Below are 17500 nucleotides of genomic sequence, written 5' to 3' on the forward strand. Positions count from 1 at the left end.
GTTGTCCTGTAACCCCCTTCGCCTCCACCTCCCCCCCCCACACCCTGTGCCCCTCGCCACCTCGCCACACCACAACCCGTTCCACTGCCATGTTGCTAGGACAATACCCATGCGCCACACCACTCCTCGTCCAGTGCACTCGGCTGGGCACAACATCACCACTCACAACATCCTCGTTTGCAGGACACCACTTTTCATACTACTCCACATCCACGACTCGATTTTCCACTCATCTCTTCAGCATTCCTGCATCGAAATGAAGTGTCCTGCTTCATCACACTTCACGTAAGGCGGATCGTGATAAATCGTCACCGAAGAAGTCCTTGAGCACCCTGGTAAGTGACGTCAGTAAACACAGCTGGTTCCAGGGATGACTAACATTTTCCGACGACTACACTCACTCGCGCTTGGCTACGTGCGCTAAGAGCAATTCTTGCATCCGCGCCTTCACGTCTCCTCTCTTTCATCTGACTTGAATTCACACAGCGGGAAATAACCACCGCACTTCTAAGGAGCCTCGCAGGTTGTAACACGAAGAGGGACTTACAGAGCGACCGAGCTTCTGAACTCCTCAACTGAGTGAGGAGGTGAGAGCCCCGCGCCCTCCTTCCACGGGTTCCAGCCACATACTGGCGACCTCAACCACCATCCCGCAGTCTACCTGTCTCCCCCCACCCCAGGTGTACCTGTCTCCTTCTTTTAGCCGTACCTGTCTCCGAAATCTTATTGTTATAACCTCTTTCATCTTTTCTTTTGTATCCACCCTCTCACTTAGTTATGGGTTCTATCGTACGCCCTACAGATACTGTTTTTTTCACTCTTCAACCGACTCTCACTGTAACTATCACGTCTACATTTCTCTAGCACATATAATAAACATTTGAAAGTTTTCCTCATCCGTTTTTATTTTTCTTATGACTTCATTTTTTTTCTTTTAACGCACAACCACCCGTGCTTCTTATACCCTCCCTTTCCCTATCTCCGCTTAAAAATACTTTTTCTGAATTTGTACGTACTACTTGCTCTTGCCTCTTACTTCCAAAGCCTTTAATCGTCTCCATGGCCTATTCAGACCGCGTACTGAATGGCTTTCCTTTCAGTGCACAAATGCACTCATCTAGCGTCGGCGGGACCTTTACTCCACCATAGTAATATTTTGCAATGCATATCTGTTTAAGAAAGTTTTACGGCAATCTCAAACATACAATTAGCAAATGAATTTTACTATCTTCCACACGAATCCCTCGTACATAGACGATCAATAATCGATGTTTAGTATATCACATTTTTTTAAAACCAGTATATTATGTTTTTGTTATATTTCTTGAACTAATAATACATATATCAGTACCATTCTACTCCGTCTACTACACAACAGGATGCAATTCTCGACCCCAGACACATCACAATCTCATCTCCTCCGAAAGAAGCTCTTAAGAACGTCATTACCGCCCTGAACAGGATCCAGCTTCCTGCCGGCAGATCCTGTGCCGCGGAAGTAATTAGTTACCCATCTTACTCAGCCAGGTATCACGCTCGAGGTCACGCCGGAGAGGCCTTTGTGCGTAATCGAGCTGGGTTCTTGAATGAGTTACTGTTTTTGTTTTCGCAGTGCAAGAAAAGTGAGCAAGGCCTGTGAGGACAAAATGAGAGTGCCAAGGAGGGCGAACACGAGCAGGCTACATCGTCATCAAGAGCGGTAGGCCTACACGCCCTGTAGGCCCCACCCAGGAGAGGTGTTGTGTGGGCTGCCGAAGGCGAGGAGGGGAAAGAGCAGAGAGGAGGCTGGAGGCCGGGCGGGGGTAACGGGCGGCCGAGCTAACTCGGTCTACCGCTAGCAGGATCACTCTCCTCGCTCATCGAAATTACCGCGGCCGGGGTCACGATTCCGCCGTCTTTGGTGTCGCCGCCGCTACGCCGCCTCGCCGCCCTAGTGAGGCTTCCGTGCGGTCCCACGGGGGTCATCTGTTAGGCCTTGTGCGTACCTTACAATCTGTTTGGCGTATGGCATGGATCTTACAGCCAGCTAGGCTTCAATGGATATCAAATGGTAGCTAGGGATCAACTGCATCCTTATTCGCGTCGAGAGACGACGAATGCCTTGCAATGTCTGTCATGCACAGACATCTATCACTAAAGCAACCACAAATACTATTGTTGCCAACACAGCACCGCCAACCACCGCCATTGTTACAAAAGACTTAGCGTGAGAGACTCAAAACTGAACACGGAAAACACAGTGACCGATATCTCACTTCCTTATAACTAAACGCACAGGAAGACGGCCGTGATAACACCAAACACAGCACCCCAGAATAACCACAAAAATTAACTACACTGTCATCGCCTAAGACCCCGCCGAGCACAGCCAACTGTGAATGAATAAAGTCTCAGCAGCCGCCATTGCTGGAGTAGGTCTCTCACATCCGTCGCTCCCAGACTTTCACCCAGATAGCTCCTTCACAATTGCAACAACAACGAGCGGGAAAAAACAACTGCTAGGTCCCAGTAAAAGGGCCAACAAACCTGCCTTAAAGTCAAAATTTCATTAAACATAAATTCTGGTATTAAAGTCTAAGAAACTGTAATACTATACTGTATATCCCAGAAGCCTTGTCATAGTGAGCAAAGTCTGCCTTAAATTATAACTACCTTCTGAATTCACAAAACAATGCTTATTCTTTTAAAGAAAAAAAGAAAGAAAAACAGGTTCCACAATAGGATTTCATAGCATTTGGTAGCAAGAATGTTCCATATTGGAATGGAATTCTAGTGATGACGAGGGATTCTTGGACAAATAAAACACATCTTAAAATCAGAACTAAACAACGTGATACCAAAAGTACATCTCCACAAATCAGAAAACATTCGGAGGACTTTTTTTTAAAGGAAAGCTTTTTGCCATAATCACGTTCTGTCTGTACGACAACTATCCGGCATTAACGGCAGCGTCCAGACGTACGAGCCTTGAGGTTGTTCGAGAGCCTCGTGCTATCCATCATCATACGTGGCGATTTCACCGTTACCAACGTAACCGGTGCCGAGCCTTGATATATCGTAACGTCACGTCACGCGTTCAGATTCCACTCAAAAGCATACACATCGAGAGACCGACCTTCCCATGTACACTTGCTCAGTAATGTCATCTTATTTTCGTACGATTACCTAACCTTCCAAACTCATAAATGGCAACCGAATAACTAATAACAAATTATAGAGCCTATTTTCTTTAATACTCTGAGGAGAAACAGCTGTTGTTCAAAAGCACCTACAACTGTTCATTTGGCAGGACAGTGACAATATCGCCAGGGCACATTTTTTATTCGTTCATTATAATCTATAACTATGGAAATAAAATAGGAGAGACGATCCGTAGAACTGGTATGAACATATAGCCTACGAGAAATAAACGAAAGCATGGTTAACTGGTTTCGAACAAACTAGACTATAATTACTCGCCAATATAAGGAACACGAAAATGGCTTCAATCCTGATTTATACTCCAATCTTAACTTTCCACCGTCAGAATATATATTTTTTAAATTCCAGGGCATGTCTCAATCAACTAACTATAAAAGAATTCAAGTTATGTTACATTTCCGTTCTTGAGGTAAAAGCTTAAAAGCAGACACGCAGACAAACACAAAAACATTTGATTTTATAATCAATGAAGATAATGATAATAATAATGATAATGATAATAATAATAACAGTAATAATAATGATAATGATAATGATGATAATGATGATAATAATAATAACAGTAATAATAATGATAATAATGATAATAATGATAATAATTAATAACAACAACAATAATAATCATAATATAATAACTATAAAATCAATAACAACTATAATAAAATGCTAATGCTAATAATAATAATAATAATAATAATAATAATAATAATAATAATAACAATAATTAATAACAGCAATAATAATCCTCATAATATCACAATAACTATAATAACAAAAATGGTAATGCTAATAATGATGATGATGATGATAATAACTACAATATCAGTAATATTCATAACGATAAAATAATGAATAAAAGAATTATAACAACAATAATAATAATGATAACAATAATAATAATAATAATAATAATAATAATAATAATAAAATACAACATTAATAATAATAATGATAACAATAATAATAATAATCTCAATATTAATTTTAATAGCAATAGTACTACTACTACAGTACTACTACTAATATAAAATTAACAATAATAACGAACAAAATAATAAGACCAATAATAATAACAATAATAATAATAATAATAATAATAATAATAATAATAATAATAATAGCAATAATCATAATAATAATTATAACTACAATAACAACAATGATAATAAAACGACAATAAAATATAAATATAAATAATAACAATAACAATAATAATAACAATAACAATAATATGACACTAATACTCATGAAAATAATAACAATAGCAGTATAACAGCAGTAGTAATAATAACGGCATTGACAGTGAGTAAGCAGATCACTTTCAGAACTTAAAAATATATTTACCCTTGCGAAAGGAGGAAAAAAAAAAAAAAAAATCGCCCATTTTTACGCTGCTGACGTGCCCAAAACCGGTGCGAAGGAGGGAAGGAAGGAAATGAAATAAAGCAGTTAAGGAAGGAAGGAAAGAGAAAAGGTGGGGTAAATGGGGGAAAAAAACAAGGTTGAGGAACGGAAGAAGGAATGAAAGACTGGCGGATGGTAAGAAAAGAAGGAAAAAAAACGAAAGGAAACAACGAGAAAGGAAGGAAACCGAGAAAAAAGATTAAGGCAAGGAAGGAAGGAAAGGAAGAAACGATGAGGAATGACGGAGGGAACGGAAGAAAAAATGAGAAAGCAAGGAAGGAGAGAAAGCAAAAGTAAGGAACGAAAGGAAAAATATGGAGACTGGAAAGGAAGAAATGAAGGAAAGAAAGAGAGAAAGTGAAAAAAAGAAAAGATGAATAAGGAGAGGAGAGAAAGGAAGTAAAATGGCTGAAGAAAGGAGCTAAAAAGGCGTAAGGAAAGGAAAAAAGTAAGAATGTAAGGAAAGGAAGAGAAGGAAGATGGAAAGGAAGAAAAAATGAAGGAGGGAAGAAAAATTGGGATAAAAGGCGTGAGCAAAGAAAGAAAACCGAAGGAGAGAAGAAAAATAGAGGTTAAAAAGCAAAGAAAGTTAAGAAAAACAGGGGAATAAAAAATGTAGGAAGCGAAGGTAGAGAAGGGGAAGAAGCAAGAAAGAAAAGAAGAACTGAAAGGAATGGATGAAAATATGGATGCAATGAAGAAAAAAGACTGGAAATAAAAAAGTAAAATTAAGGAAGAAATAAAAAGTGAAGAAAAGAAAAGAAACACGTCATGCGCATAGTTCCACCCGAAAAAAGGTCAAAGCCAGACACACTATTAACATGAATGTATGCGAGGAAATTGATTATTGATAACAAAACTTGTTGAAATACAACCTCCAAAAAGGAGACATTATGAAAACAGATATGTCGACATAGCGATAAACGAAAGGCAATGGGACAACGACTGCGAACAGCTCAACAACCAATAAGGGTAAAGAGCCGGCAGCCGGCACTAGGTTCCGCACGGCAGACCAAAACAGTACAGAGGTTGAAGGGATAAAGACGGAATCAGTCTACAAAATGCTCTGGAGAATGGCAAATTTACCTTAAAGCTTCCGCTGTGATTCCTCAAGAGCATCTGAACGCCAAATTGGAGCCTGAAGAAGCACCGTGCCAGGCCAAACAACAGTAGCGCCGGAAACACGTGAGCCAGTTCTCAGCGCGGGGGCAATTTTGGCACAAGGAGAGTTGTTTGTTTACCTGAAGCAATGATGGGTGGGTGGGGTGAGCTACGCAGCGTAGGGGGGGGGGGGTAGGGAGGACAGTAGGGGGGTAGTTTACGACCTACTGAAGTAATTATTAAGCGTGCGACTTAACGTGACACACGCCCGCACATACGTCGTAGCCCTATTTCTTACCGAAAAATCTAAACAAGGTGCCCGGGAACGAGATCTCGGATAACACCCACCTTGATCAGCACGATAAAAAACAAACAAGAAAGGCTGAACTGGGGAATAATACAGTTCATATATTAGTGGAATTGAAATGGTCTGGGAACCGTTTAAGGACAGGGGAAGTGACGTCGAAAAGAAGTAAAACAGGAAGGCTGAACAAAAACATCGATTCTGCCTACAAACTAACAAATCAACGAGGGAAGGCATGCAAAGCAAATAAGTAATTTGAACATGAAACCCTTAACCCAATGTTAAGGCAAGGAAAACACAACAGAAGCAATGAATACTGAAAGAAATATGACACGTGTAAGGATAGAAGAAATCTAGGACAAAATCAAGACTACTTATGTGATATTGAGGGAAGGTATCGAAACTGTCATACTGGTGGCATACTTTATGACACGAAAGTTTGGTAACGTTTGAATAAACACTTATTTGAAGCAAGCTCAAAAGTTACAGCAATTGTAAACACTCATAAAATAAAATCTGGGTAAATGCAGTAAAACAAAAATTGCTAAAGTTGGTGTCAGAAGGAAAGCTGAGCTATCTTTAGCTATGACGCAAGTCCCATTAGACGACGCACATGACAACAAAAACTTCCGAGACGATGCAAGTAAAGCCAAATGCACAAGGTCTTGTGTAGGGAAATGAATGTCGGCTGAATACTCCAAGCATTTTTTTCCCCCCTAATAATTTACTGCAAAACGCAAATCATTCGAATTCCCTAAACGCGAGTGAAGTTAAATTCGACGATTTCTCCGCACATCAAGAGACGGGAGTGGACATAGCAGCGAGGCGAATTCCAAGAATGCTGCTCCGATGAGAAGTGTTTGTCAAGCTGGTGGCGCCGTGATGTCAGGCAGAGGCCTTCGCGCACGGCGTCCACCTCGCTCTTTCGAGTTTAAACACAGCTCTCCCCCACTCTCTCACTCACTCTCACACTCACTCACTCACTCACTTACTTACTTACTTACTCACTCACTCTGTCCCTCCTTTCCTCCTTTCCCCCTCTACCTTCCTTATCTTATGCCTTCTTACATCCTCTACCTCTCTCCCTGTCTCCCCCCTCACTCTCTCTATTTCTACCCCCCTCTCTCTCTCCCTCTCCCTTTCTCCCCCCTCTCTCCCTTTCATCCCCCTCTCTCTCTCTCTCTCTCTCTCTCTCTCTCTCTCTCTCTCTCTCTCTCTCTCTCTCTCTCTCTCTCTCTCTCTCTCTCTCTCTCTCTCTCTCTCTGTCTTTCCCCCTCACAGTCACTCTCCGCAACCTAATCCCTCTCTCTCTTAGTCTCATTCCCGACTCACTTTCCCCTTATCTCTAACTTACTCTCCCCCCTCTCTACCTCTCTTTCTCCTTACATGTTTACGCATTGGACCCCTGACTGGCACTGGGCGACCCACATGCTGCACAACTGTCTCATAGTGCGATGCTAATGACGTATATTCCATATTTTAGTTAGACGTAGAAAATATCACTGCAGCTGAAGTCTTACGTCCGCTACGTCCTCTACGACGAGAAAATAACATGCCTCTCTAAAGAGCAAATGACACATCCCCGAGAAAATAACGTGCACCTGCATAATAACCTGCTTCAATGGCGGAAGGGACACAAATCGTACTACCGCATCTTTTCCTCGAGATTCCTAATTGCACAGCGCACTGGATTCAGAGCACTAAATCCATATATGCACTGAGCTAACACATTAAACAGAGTCGATACCAACCATATGAATCATAAATATGCACATAGTTATATAACCCCATTTAAACCGGGCTTTTCCACACGGGCCTGAAACTTCTTCCAGGAAGGAGCGTCATCTCTACGACCCTTGCTTCTGGCGGTTAGATGCCGAGATAATTGCACACGGCCCGCACAAGGCGACCATGGCGTGTCACTTAAATCACGCATAGGCCTATACGCCTTACACTTGGTGCCGAACAGCCGAGGTGCATGATGGGTGCACTGACTCTGAGGGCTACATATCTATTCCATAAACAATAATGAGGCGACTGCTGTACCGTATGAAAGACCAATTTCTTATAGTCTACATGATAGCTGCAGTTTCTGTATGAGACTAATCTAAAAGGATTCTGACAACGAAAGCAAGATTCCACACTCTACGCGCGAACCCCAAGTCGAGGAGCTGATCACCACGCTTTTTCTTTTTTGTCGACCTTCTCGCGCTGTCTTGGAATGGTCGCTCACCCCTCATCAGCACCATCTGCGCATGCCATCTGCGCTTGCCACCTGTCTATTACCAACCACCCTGAAAGACTAAAGTTCCGCCAAAATGCACCCATCAGTGACAAGTGTCAGGCACGCCCGGGGGACACACCCGGCGACCATTGTCATCAAAACTTACAAAACCAAGCGCTTTTTGCTCCATCGCTCCCCCCGCACCCAACCCACAACAATCTACACGGATTTTGTGGCGGCAAAAAGTAAATGAAAGTAAGGCAGGCTGGAGACGCCGCGCTGCTGGGCTGCTTGCCATTTCCTGCTAAAGGTGTGCGCGATGGAGAGAAGGGGGCATGCTCAATATTCATATGGATCTGTTTGAACGTTCCTTATACCTTAAGGAAACATGAACATAATGGGTACATAAAACATATATTCATTCAAGCACCACACAGCGACGAATGAAATCAGACCTTTATTGAATCATCATTTTAAACCGCGAGTTGGCTCCCCTGCCCGCAGCCTCAGGTCCGACGTAAGGGATGCCCTGACCGCAGTACACCGGTTGCGCGGCGCCTTCTCCGGCCAGAGCCCACATTAAAATCAGATCGGAACGTACACCCGCAGACAAAAGCATATCTTGCATATTCAGAGACTGCCATATATGGGAGGTGGGCGGGTGAACGCCTCCTCGCCAGGGGTGCGTATACCATCGCGCACGTATGTAGCAGATCAACACACACACACACACACACACACACACACACACACACACACACACACACACACACACACACACACACATTGTTTTACTTCCCTTACCTGTAGTACTACATCGACTACCCATTGTGATACGCGTCTGTTGTTCCGGACTTGTCTTACCTGAAGGAAAAAAGAAAAGAAAAATGTCATCATCTATGGACATAAAAGTCATTGATATATATTCAAACTTAACATTAATATTAACAATAACGATAGAAGGGGAAGAATCAAGGACATGGATTCAGAACCTGACCCTAGACAATAGAGAAAAAGCAAAACACCATTGGTGATAATATGTCACACATATACACGAAAAGAGAGGGGGGGGGAAGACGGAGAGAGAGAGAGAGGGGAAAGAGGGAGAGAGAGAGAGAGAGAAAACAGTTACGGAGAAACGACCATCTGCAATAACATTACAACATGCGCAGCCCGTCCGTGCCAATCAGACTGAGTGAGTGACATAAGTGGCACCTTCGATCCCACGTAACGGTCGAGCCACACGCACAAGGTACCAATCTCGGGCCTCGTCGTCGTCAGGTGGACTTCAATGCTAGGCCTAGTCCACAGGTGTTCATGGTGATGCCACTACCCATTAAGTAATGGCGCTATGCTGGCCAATAATAATATCAACATTAAGCTACTGATGAGTTAAAAAATCATTAATTTTTTTATGCCGGCCCATTCAAGTACCTGTGATGCAAATAACCTCTAAGTACACACACATACACGCAAGCACACGCAAACATTCTCAAATACTACATATACACACACATTATATATATATATATATATATTGTTAGTATATGTATAATACATATATTTATACATATATATAAATATATATACGTATACGTATACGTATAGGTATATGTATATATATATGTATATGTATATGTATAATGTATATACACATGTACATATATGTATATATAAATATATTACACACACACACACACATACACACATTTATATACATATATACTATGCAAGTGTATATATATATGTATATATACGCATATATACACATATACATGTGTATATACACTGTGATACATATACATATCTATATATACATACACACACGTATATATATACTGTGTATGTATGTGTGTATGTATGTATGTATATATGTATGTATATATATAAGTATATACATATATATACACACATATACATATATATGTATATATATGTATATATTCATAAATATATATATAGGCATACATATATATAAACATATACACTATGTATATATACATATATATCATATATATATATACATATATATTACATATATACATATATATTACATATATACATATTTATTACATATATAAATATATATTACATATATAAATATATATATACATATATATATTTATACATTCATATATATGATATATATATAAATCTATATATTATATATATAATATATATACATATATACTTTATATACAGTATATCCAAACAGTGTTTATATACAAATACGTTAACAACAAATATAAACTGCTCAGTTAATGACGCAAAAGAGCTCAATCCTCCTCCAGTGGCAGGGGATGCCACCGTTTTAGAAAAGACGAGAAAAACACCATTCGGGTCGTGACGTCTCCCTCAAAAACAATATGAGTAAATGCGTCAAAGCTAAGCTCCAGGGCAAAATAGTGACGCATGAGGGGAAAAAAAAAGGTCTCAAGCTAGGCGCACCCAAAGGCAGACACGTCAGTGCAAAATGACCAAACCATTATTAACCTCACGCTCGTCCCTACTCCAGTACCCAAGAAAAGACAAACGAAGAATATAAACAAAGTACAAGTGATCACGTGACCATGAGATGCTACTACAGCGGCGAGGATTACACAAAAGTGCCGAATCACGCTCTCCAATCCGCTTTGAGACAAGAGGATCAGCAACAGACTCACACTGACCTTCCTAGCTGAAATAACCAACAGTATGCGCGTGTCATGCTTACCCTTCCGTGGAGGAGCTGTCTCGGATTAGACGATAAAACTGAAGTAAGTTCGTTTCAGCGCCAAAAGAAATTCACGAGTACCTATTTGATAAAACCGCCGACGATGTTTTAATCACGTTATGAGCTTAATCTTTAATTCAACCTGATTCGCTTGCAAAAAAAAAAAAAAAAAAAAAAAACTAAATTATCTACTACATTAATGTAAATGGTAACAAAAAACGAATTTAGCGATTAATTGAACGGCAATGACAACGACCATAACACTAATAATAAAAAAAAAAAGAAAATAACTATTACTACTACTACCACTCGTAATCATGATCATAATAATATTAGCAACCACAATATAATAACCAAAGTAATAAGAACCATTCTAATGACAAAAGTAACCTCGCGATTACGAGCAGCAAACCCTCGCTCTTCCTCATGGGGGTCACCGCAAGCCCCTCGTAATTTCATGAATCCTCCCATCCCACACACTTTCCCAGAACTCGCCAATCCTAAATCCAAGCCATCCATTCCCACGTCTGCTCTCTAAACCCTTGTGTTTCACCCACCGCTGCCTTTCCCGGGGATCGTTTTCTCCTAATTGAGCAACCGAAGGCATTCTCATGTCTCCCTTTCCATTTATTTCAGTTCCGAGTGTGTGATCACGATTTAAATGCTATCTAATATTTACCATCTAAGGCAAGTCAATGGAAAATTACTATCTGATGAAAGTAGTGACATAAAGCAACAACTGTGACGATATACAAAAATACAGTACAACGTATGATGATGTTGTGAAATACTATAATTAAAATAATACCAGACTCAGAAATTTCTAGCAATTGTGTAATGATATCATGATTGCCTATATAACCGGTATTCCCTTACAATAGTTGCTATTGTCACGGCTGTTTTTGTCTGTCGTTCAATTCACTGTCATTTCGACCTTGAACAAGAGCGTATGTATGAGCGAGCACAGGCAGAGGGTAATTCATTTCTTTGTAAGAACACTGTAAATGGAGAAACCCATTCCAGTTTTCAAAACTTTACGGACTTTTTTTCCTCAAATCCTACAAGCAAGCATTACTGGTCTTAAGGGAATTCGACCCTATATTGTTAAGAGCCCAAACCATGAAAAATATCACTGTCGGAATTATCAGTACATATTTTCACTTATTTTTTTAAAGGACGGGTTTGTGTGCAGACACATGCATGCGAGGACTGAAATCTGAGCCGAGTCTAGTGCTTCATGGGCGGCCGAGGAGCAGCACAAGGAGGGGGGCGGGCAGCCACGTCTTTCGCAACATCCGTTTAATCAAAAATGTTTCGGCTTAATATCACTCCGTCGCGTACGCATTTAGACGCCGAGTTAAACTTGTACACTTAAATGCTAACGGATGCATGTCATAACAACGTCACTGCACCGTCATCACTACCCACGACGTCACAAATCGACCCGCAACGTCACACTTCCTCCGTGACGTCATATGGCCCAGCGACCGGGGGCCATATCCTGCATCACACCCGCGTTAGGCTGGTGTGCGTCCGGGAAAATTTGGTAATTAAGGGGACAATGACTGACCTTGGAGCACGCACGAAACTTTCTACCTTCCGTTCAAGAGGGACAAGACTGGGTGGGACCGACCCCGTTACAGGGAACTATTACCCTCCAAAATAATAACAAACAAATGGATCTCGCATCAGGTCTCACGCCATTTTTTTAGAAGAGTGTAAATCTGAACCAAAATAATGCGAAAACCCAAAGAGCAAAACTGAACGCATCTTCAAATAAATGAAAACAAATGACGAGCGAGCAAGACCGAGTAAATTACTTTCACCAGCGGTCACTGCAGGGAGAGCGAGCAGCGGGGGGCAAGATAGGGACAAACCGGTTTTCCCATAACGCTGACACTTAAAAATATCCCTAGGAACGAGGAAAGGGGGGCGGGGGTGAAGGGATGTGTCCTCCTCCTCCTCCTCCTCCGGTCCTCTTACTATGAGGCGGATCTACGCGACCTCTGGGAAAAAAAACATTACGGCTGAGAACGCGTGTTGCCAGCCCGGGGACTCGACACTTTCCTAATGCCCTTCCCTTGTATTGGTGTGTGTGCAGATAGTACATATACTGTATATAGATTTTCAAAATTACATAGACAACTGTGTGTGTGTGTGTGTGTGTGTGTGTGTGTGTGTGTGTGTGTGTGTGTGTGTGTGTGTGTGTGTGCGTGTGTGTGTGTGTGTACGCGTGCGTGTGTGTGTGTACGCGTACGCGCGTGTGTGTGTACGCGTACGCGTGTCTATGTTTGTGCGCGCGTGTGTGTGTACGCGCGTGTGTGGGTGTGTACGCGTGTGAGTGTGTGTGTACGCGTGTGAGTGTGTGTGTACGCGTGTGAGTGTGTGTGTGTGTGAGTGTGTGTGTCGTGTGAGTGTGTGTGTGTGTGTGTGTGTGTGTGTGTGTGTGTGTGTGTGTGTGTGTGTGTGTGTGTGTGTGTGTGTGTGTGTGTGTGTGTGTGTGTGTGTGTGTGTGTGCGTGTGTGTGTGTGTGCGTGTGTGTGTGTGTGTGTGCGTGTGTGTGTGTGTGCGTGTTTGTGTGTGTGTGTGTGTGTGTGTGTGTGTGTGTGTGTGTGTGTGTGCGTGTGCGTGTGCGTGTGCGTGTGCGTGTGCGTGTGCGTGTGCGTGTGCGTGTGTGTGTGTGAGTGTATAGAGTGCGCGTATCTATATGGTGTGTGCGTGGGCTGTGCGTGCTTGCGCACCTTCACATATACAGTGTTTAATCTACATTTTCATTATCGGACATGGGGCACCGGTAGTGCTATACTACTGACCAAAAAAAAACTGCCCTAGATAATGCCCCCCTGTTTCCGGTAAACTTTCTTTTGATTTTTATGCAAGCATACTATTCTTTGTGTAATAAACAAGTAGCAAATTGTCAAAGTAGTGGAACCTGTAGGGATAAGAATTTTCAGTATAGAGTTTTTCTCTATACTGAGATTAAACCTGGAATTAATGTTTCTTTTGAGCATCAAATTTCTTCGATTTATTTTCTTTTTAGTCAATCCATCGTCTCTACAATTCGGCTACTTCACAGAGACCATACATATCATCAATAATATATATCCCTAATCCGAAACTCGATTACCACTACCTCGCATTTCCTCATATCAAACGCACCGACCAAAATGTAAACTTACATAACTAATCGCAGCTTCCCCAAACTTGTAATAAACTATAACTATTCAAACTTCAGCTTACTGTAGCATTAAAAAAAAAAAAAAAAAAAAAAAACTGAAGTACTGTTATAAAAAAAAATCAGGCATGCGATATTCAAATGTCTTGGCAAATCTACGGGCACATTTTAAGACGTCCATTTAGCCTTTGTGTGACTGGATTTTCTTAAGTGACTCCAAGCCCTGATAAAAAAAAAGTCTTAAGTACCAATCGTCCTCCGAGAGCGCCCCCATCTCCCAAGACCAAGCAGCACCCCAATGGTCCAACGACAGTCCACAATGCCAGCGTAATTCACGGGCGCCTTACATAACCAGGACCAATCACGTTAGTGTATTAGAAGCTGCATTGTGGCGGCCTGCGCTGATGCGTTGCGGGCGAACTCAAGCGGATCCAAGGACAGAATCGCAGTCGAGCGGACGTTTCTCTGTGACGAATAACCTTCACCCCCTCGTCCCCGCCCGCTGTTGTCAAGTGGGGGAAAAAGTAAATATTATAAAAAAACACATCTCGCCAACATGATACCCGCAGAATCGACTTATGCACGTAGCTAAATAGCAACAGTATATTTCAGCCCGTGATACAATATTAGGTTACAGCGCAGTAGGCGTTCTACGAAATCGTTCAACTGTATCGAGAATTTTGTCTCTCGCGTTTGAATTAAAAAAAAAAAAGGGAAAATAATCAAAATGAAAAAGATAAACAGAATCCTCTACCGCAATGTCAAGAGCTGTTGCAGAGCAGTTGTTACACGAGCCAGTCACGGCGGGCACAGACGCGGCATGCAGGCTGAATCAGGCAGACACATTCACGAACACATACATAGAAGGGGGCAGGGGGGAGAGGGGTTAACTTGCTAGTCATTATTCCCTTTGTTACAACAGTGATAAACGCCACGACGCTACCTGGCGCGTGTCAACACGAGCTCGCCGTCTAGCCACACACATGCAGTCACACGTGCAGGAAAAGCACTTTGTTATGCTTGCTTTCTCTTACCTACCTCCCCCCCCCCCCTTGTCATCCTCTTTGCCTCTCCCTTTCTCTCTCTTTAAGCTTACTTTCCATCGGCCATCCTTAATTATCTTATATTCTGCCTTTATTTCGTATAACGGTCGTTTTTTATTTTTTCCTTGTCTCTTTCACTTTTAAAATATAAATTGTAGTGCGGGATTAAAACAGGACAATAAAGTGAGTTGAAACAAAGAAAAAACACACACACAAACGTGTGTGTGTGTGTGTGTGTGTGTGTGTGTGTATGTGTGTGTGTGTGTGTGTGTGTGTTTAATCTATCTATCTATCTATATATATAATGTATATATAAATATACATATATATATAATATACATAATGTTACATATATACATATATGTATACATATATATATTTATTTATTTAATAGAAGGACAGATAGATAGATAGAGAGAGAGAAGGGAAAGGAAGAAAGAACTGGGAAGTTAGGAGAAAAAGAAAAAAAGAGAAAGAGACAGATGCAGAGATATTACAGAAAACCGACACCCAGACGAGACGAAAGTAAACAAACTGCTCTGAGGAAAGTCCTTCTCTTACCCAACTCGAAGGCTGACATCATGTAAATTTCCTCCTCACAACCGCCGCCCCACATGACGGACCTTTTCACTTTCTGTCTCCTACACCAGTTTCACCCCCGCTGCACCTCGCTCCCTCCCCCCCCCCCCTCACCGTCTGTCTGTCTGCCAATCCGTCTGAACTTCTACAAACGTTTGCATGCCTGTCCATTTCTCTCCTTCTATCCTTACCTTCCTTTCCTTTCTTCTTTCATTCTCTTCCTCTTTTTTTTCTCCTTCCCTCCTTCCCCCCTCCCTACCTTCCTTCTTCCCTACGGTCCTCCCTCTCTCCCTCCCTCCAAATGCAGATTATACTCCTCCCCCCCCCCCCTTCTCTCTCTCCCATCTCTCCCTTCTGCTTTCTCTTTCCCGATTTACGCCCGTGGGTAATTAATCGTGGGATAGCATTAACATCCCGCATGTAAATACGCGAGATGACCGTCTGGTATAATAACGAGATTTTTTTTCTTTGTCAGCAAGGAAGAGAAATATGATAATTTCATTTTGAATATCATACATTTATATATTGTCGGGCATTACGTTATGGCATTCAGCGAGGTAATTATAGAGAATCTCCTAAATCACAAACAGCAAAATGCGTCATTTCCCTGAAATAAAAAAACAAAAAATGAAGAAATAAAGCAAACAAGTCTAAATGTCAGTTAATTTATGCATTTACATCTCCCAAAGTTTCTAGGCCTCGAGCCAGCATCAGCCCCCCCTCCTCTCTCCGCACCCGCTGCAGGCTCTTCACCTCCCCTCCCCTCCCCTCACCCCTTTCCCCTCTCCCGTCTCCTCTCCAGCCCTCACTTTCGATCGCGTGCTGTCGTCACTTCGCAAAACCGTTCAATTCCAAGGGCTGTAATTATTCATCGCGTAACGAGAGTGGGAGAATCCGCTGCCGCCCCCACCGCCCCCACCACCCCCGCCGCCACCGCCCCCGCCACCACCGCCCCCACCGCCGCTGCAGCCGCCATCCTCTCCACCCCCGCCGCCCTCGCTCACGCCGACACCAAAGGGCATGGCAGCGCCCAACCCGTTTCAGAAATTAACAACTAAAATCATGCAGGGTCTACAAATCAAAAGTCTTCGTTTTTTTGTCGTCTTCTTCACTTTCCAACTCTATTTCCGAATCGCCCGCCGTGGGTTGGAAAATGGATGGAAAATTGTACCGAGCACATACCACACGAACACAAATTAGTAATGTGAGTACAAAGAACGGTTAATGGGACTGCGTTTCGTTTCATCATTTTACTATTCACAGGCTATAGCATTTCCTATGGCCTACATTACCTAACAGTCATGGTACAGAAAAACAATGTCATGTAAATACGTCGTAGACCGGTCACGTGTTTCAGATTTTACTGCGCATTTTGAGGTGTCAATCAAATGGTAGAATATGACTACATAAACAGAACGGAGATAAGTGGCCTATATGACTATCTATAGCGAACATATGCATATGCATAAATGTGTAGAGGATAACCGACATAATTTATAGGCACATACAAAAAAAAAAAAGAAAAGAAAAATAATCTGATGATAGATTTTTTATTTGAGAGTTAAACTTGAGAGTTAAAAAGGAGAAACCACTTCTCCCACACAAATAAACTAAAAAAAGAATTTAAAAAAAATAAGTTAACATGGGAAAAAGGACCGACACGAGTCTACGGACACTCCCCGCCCGCATTCAAGCCAAACGGGCCTCACCCAGCAGGCGGACAAGGACATTGCGCAAGCACTTAACAAGATGTTCA

General features: G+C 42.0%; 1 protein-coding gene across 4 annotated transcripts in view; it reads right to left on the reverse strand.

Annotated features, from left to right (window-relative positions):
* Nucleotides 1–17500, reverse strand: part of LOC125027754 (ral guanine nucleotide dissociation stimulator-like) — a 123415-nt gene that overhangs the window by 80796 nt on the left and 25119 nt on the right. Inside the window, exon 1 of one of the 4 annotated variants that reach the window (XM_047616883.1) lies at nt 548–630. The exons of the other annotated variants lie outside the window; for them this stretch is intronic. The gene's annotated coding sequence lies outside the window, so the exon portion shown is untranslated. Of the gene's footprint in view, nt 1–547; nt 631–17500 lie in introns of those variants that run through there. 4 annotated transcript variants of the gene reach the window in all.

Source organism: Penaeus chinensis, chromosome 8 (assembly GCF_019202785.1).
Source record: "Penaeus chinensis breed Huanghai No. 1 chromosome 8, ASM1920278v2, whole genome shotgun sequence".
Taxonomy (NCBI): Eukaryota; Metazoa; Arthropoda; class Malacostraca; order Decapoda; family Penaeidae; genus Penaeus; species Penaeus chinensis.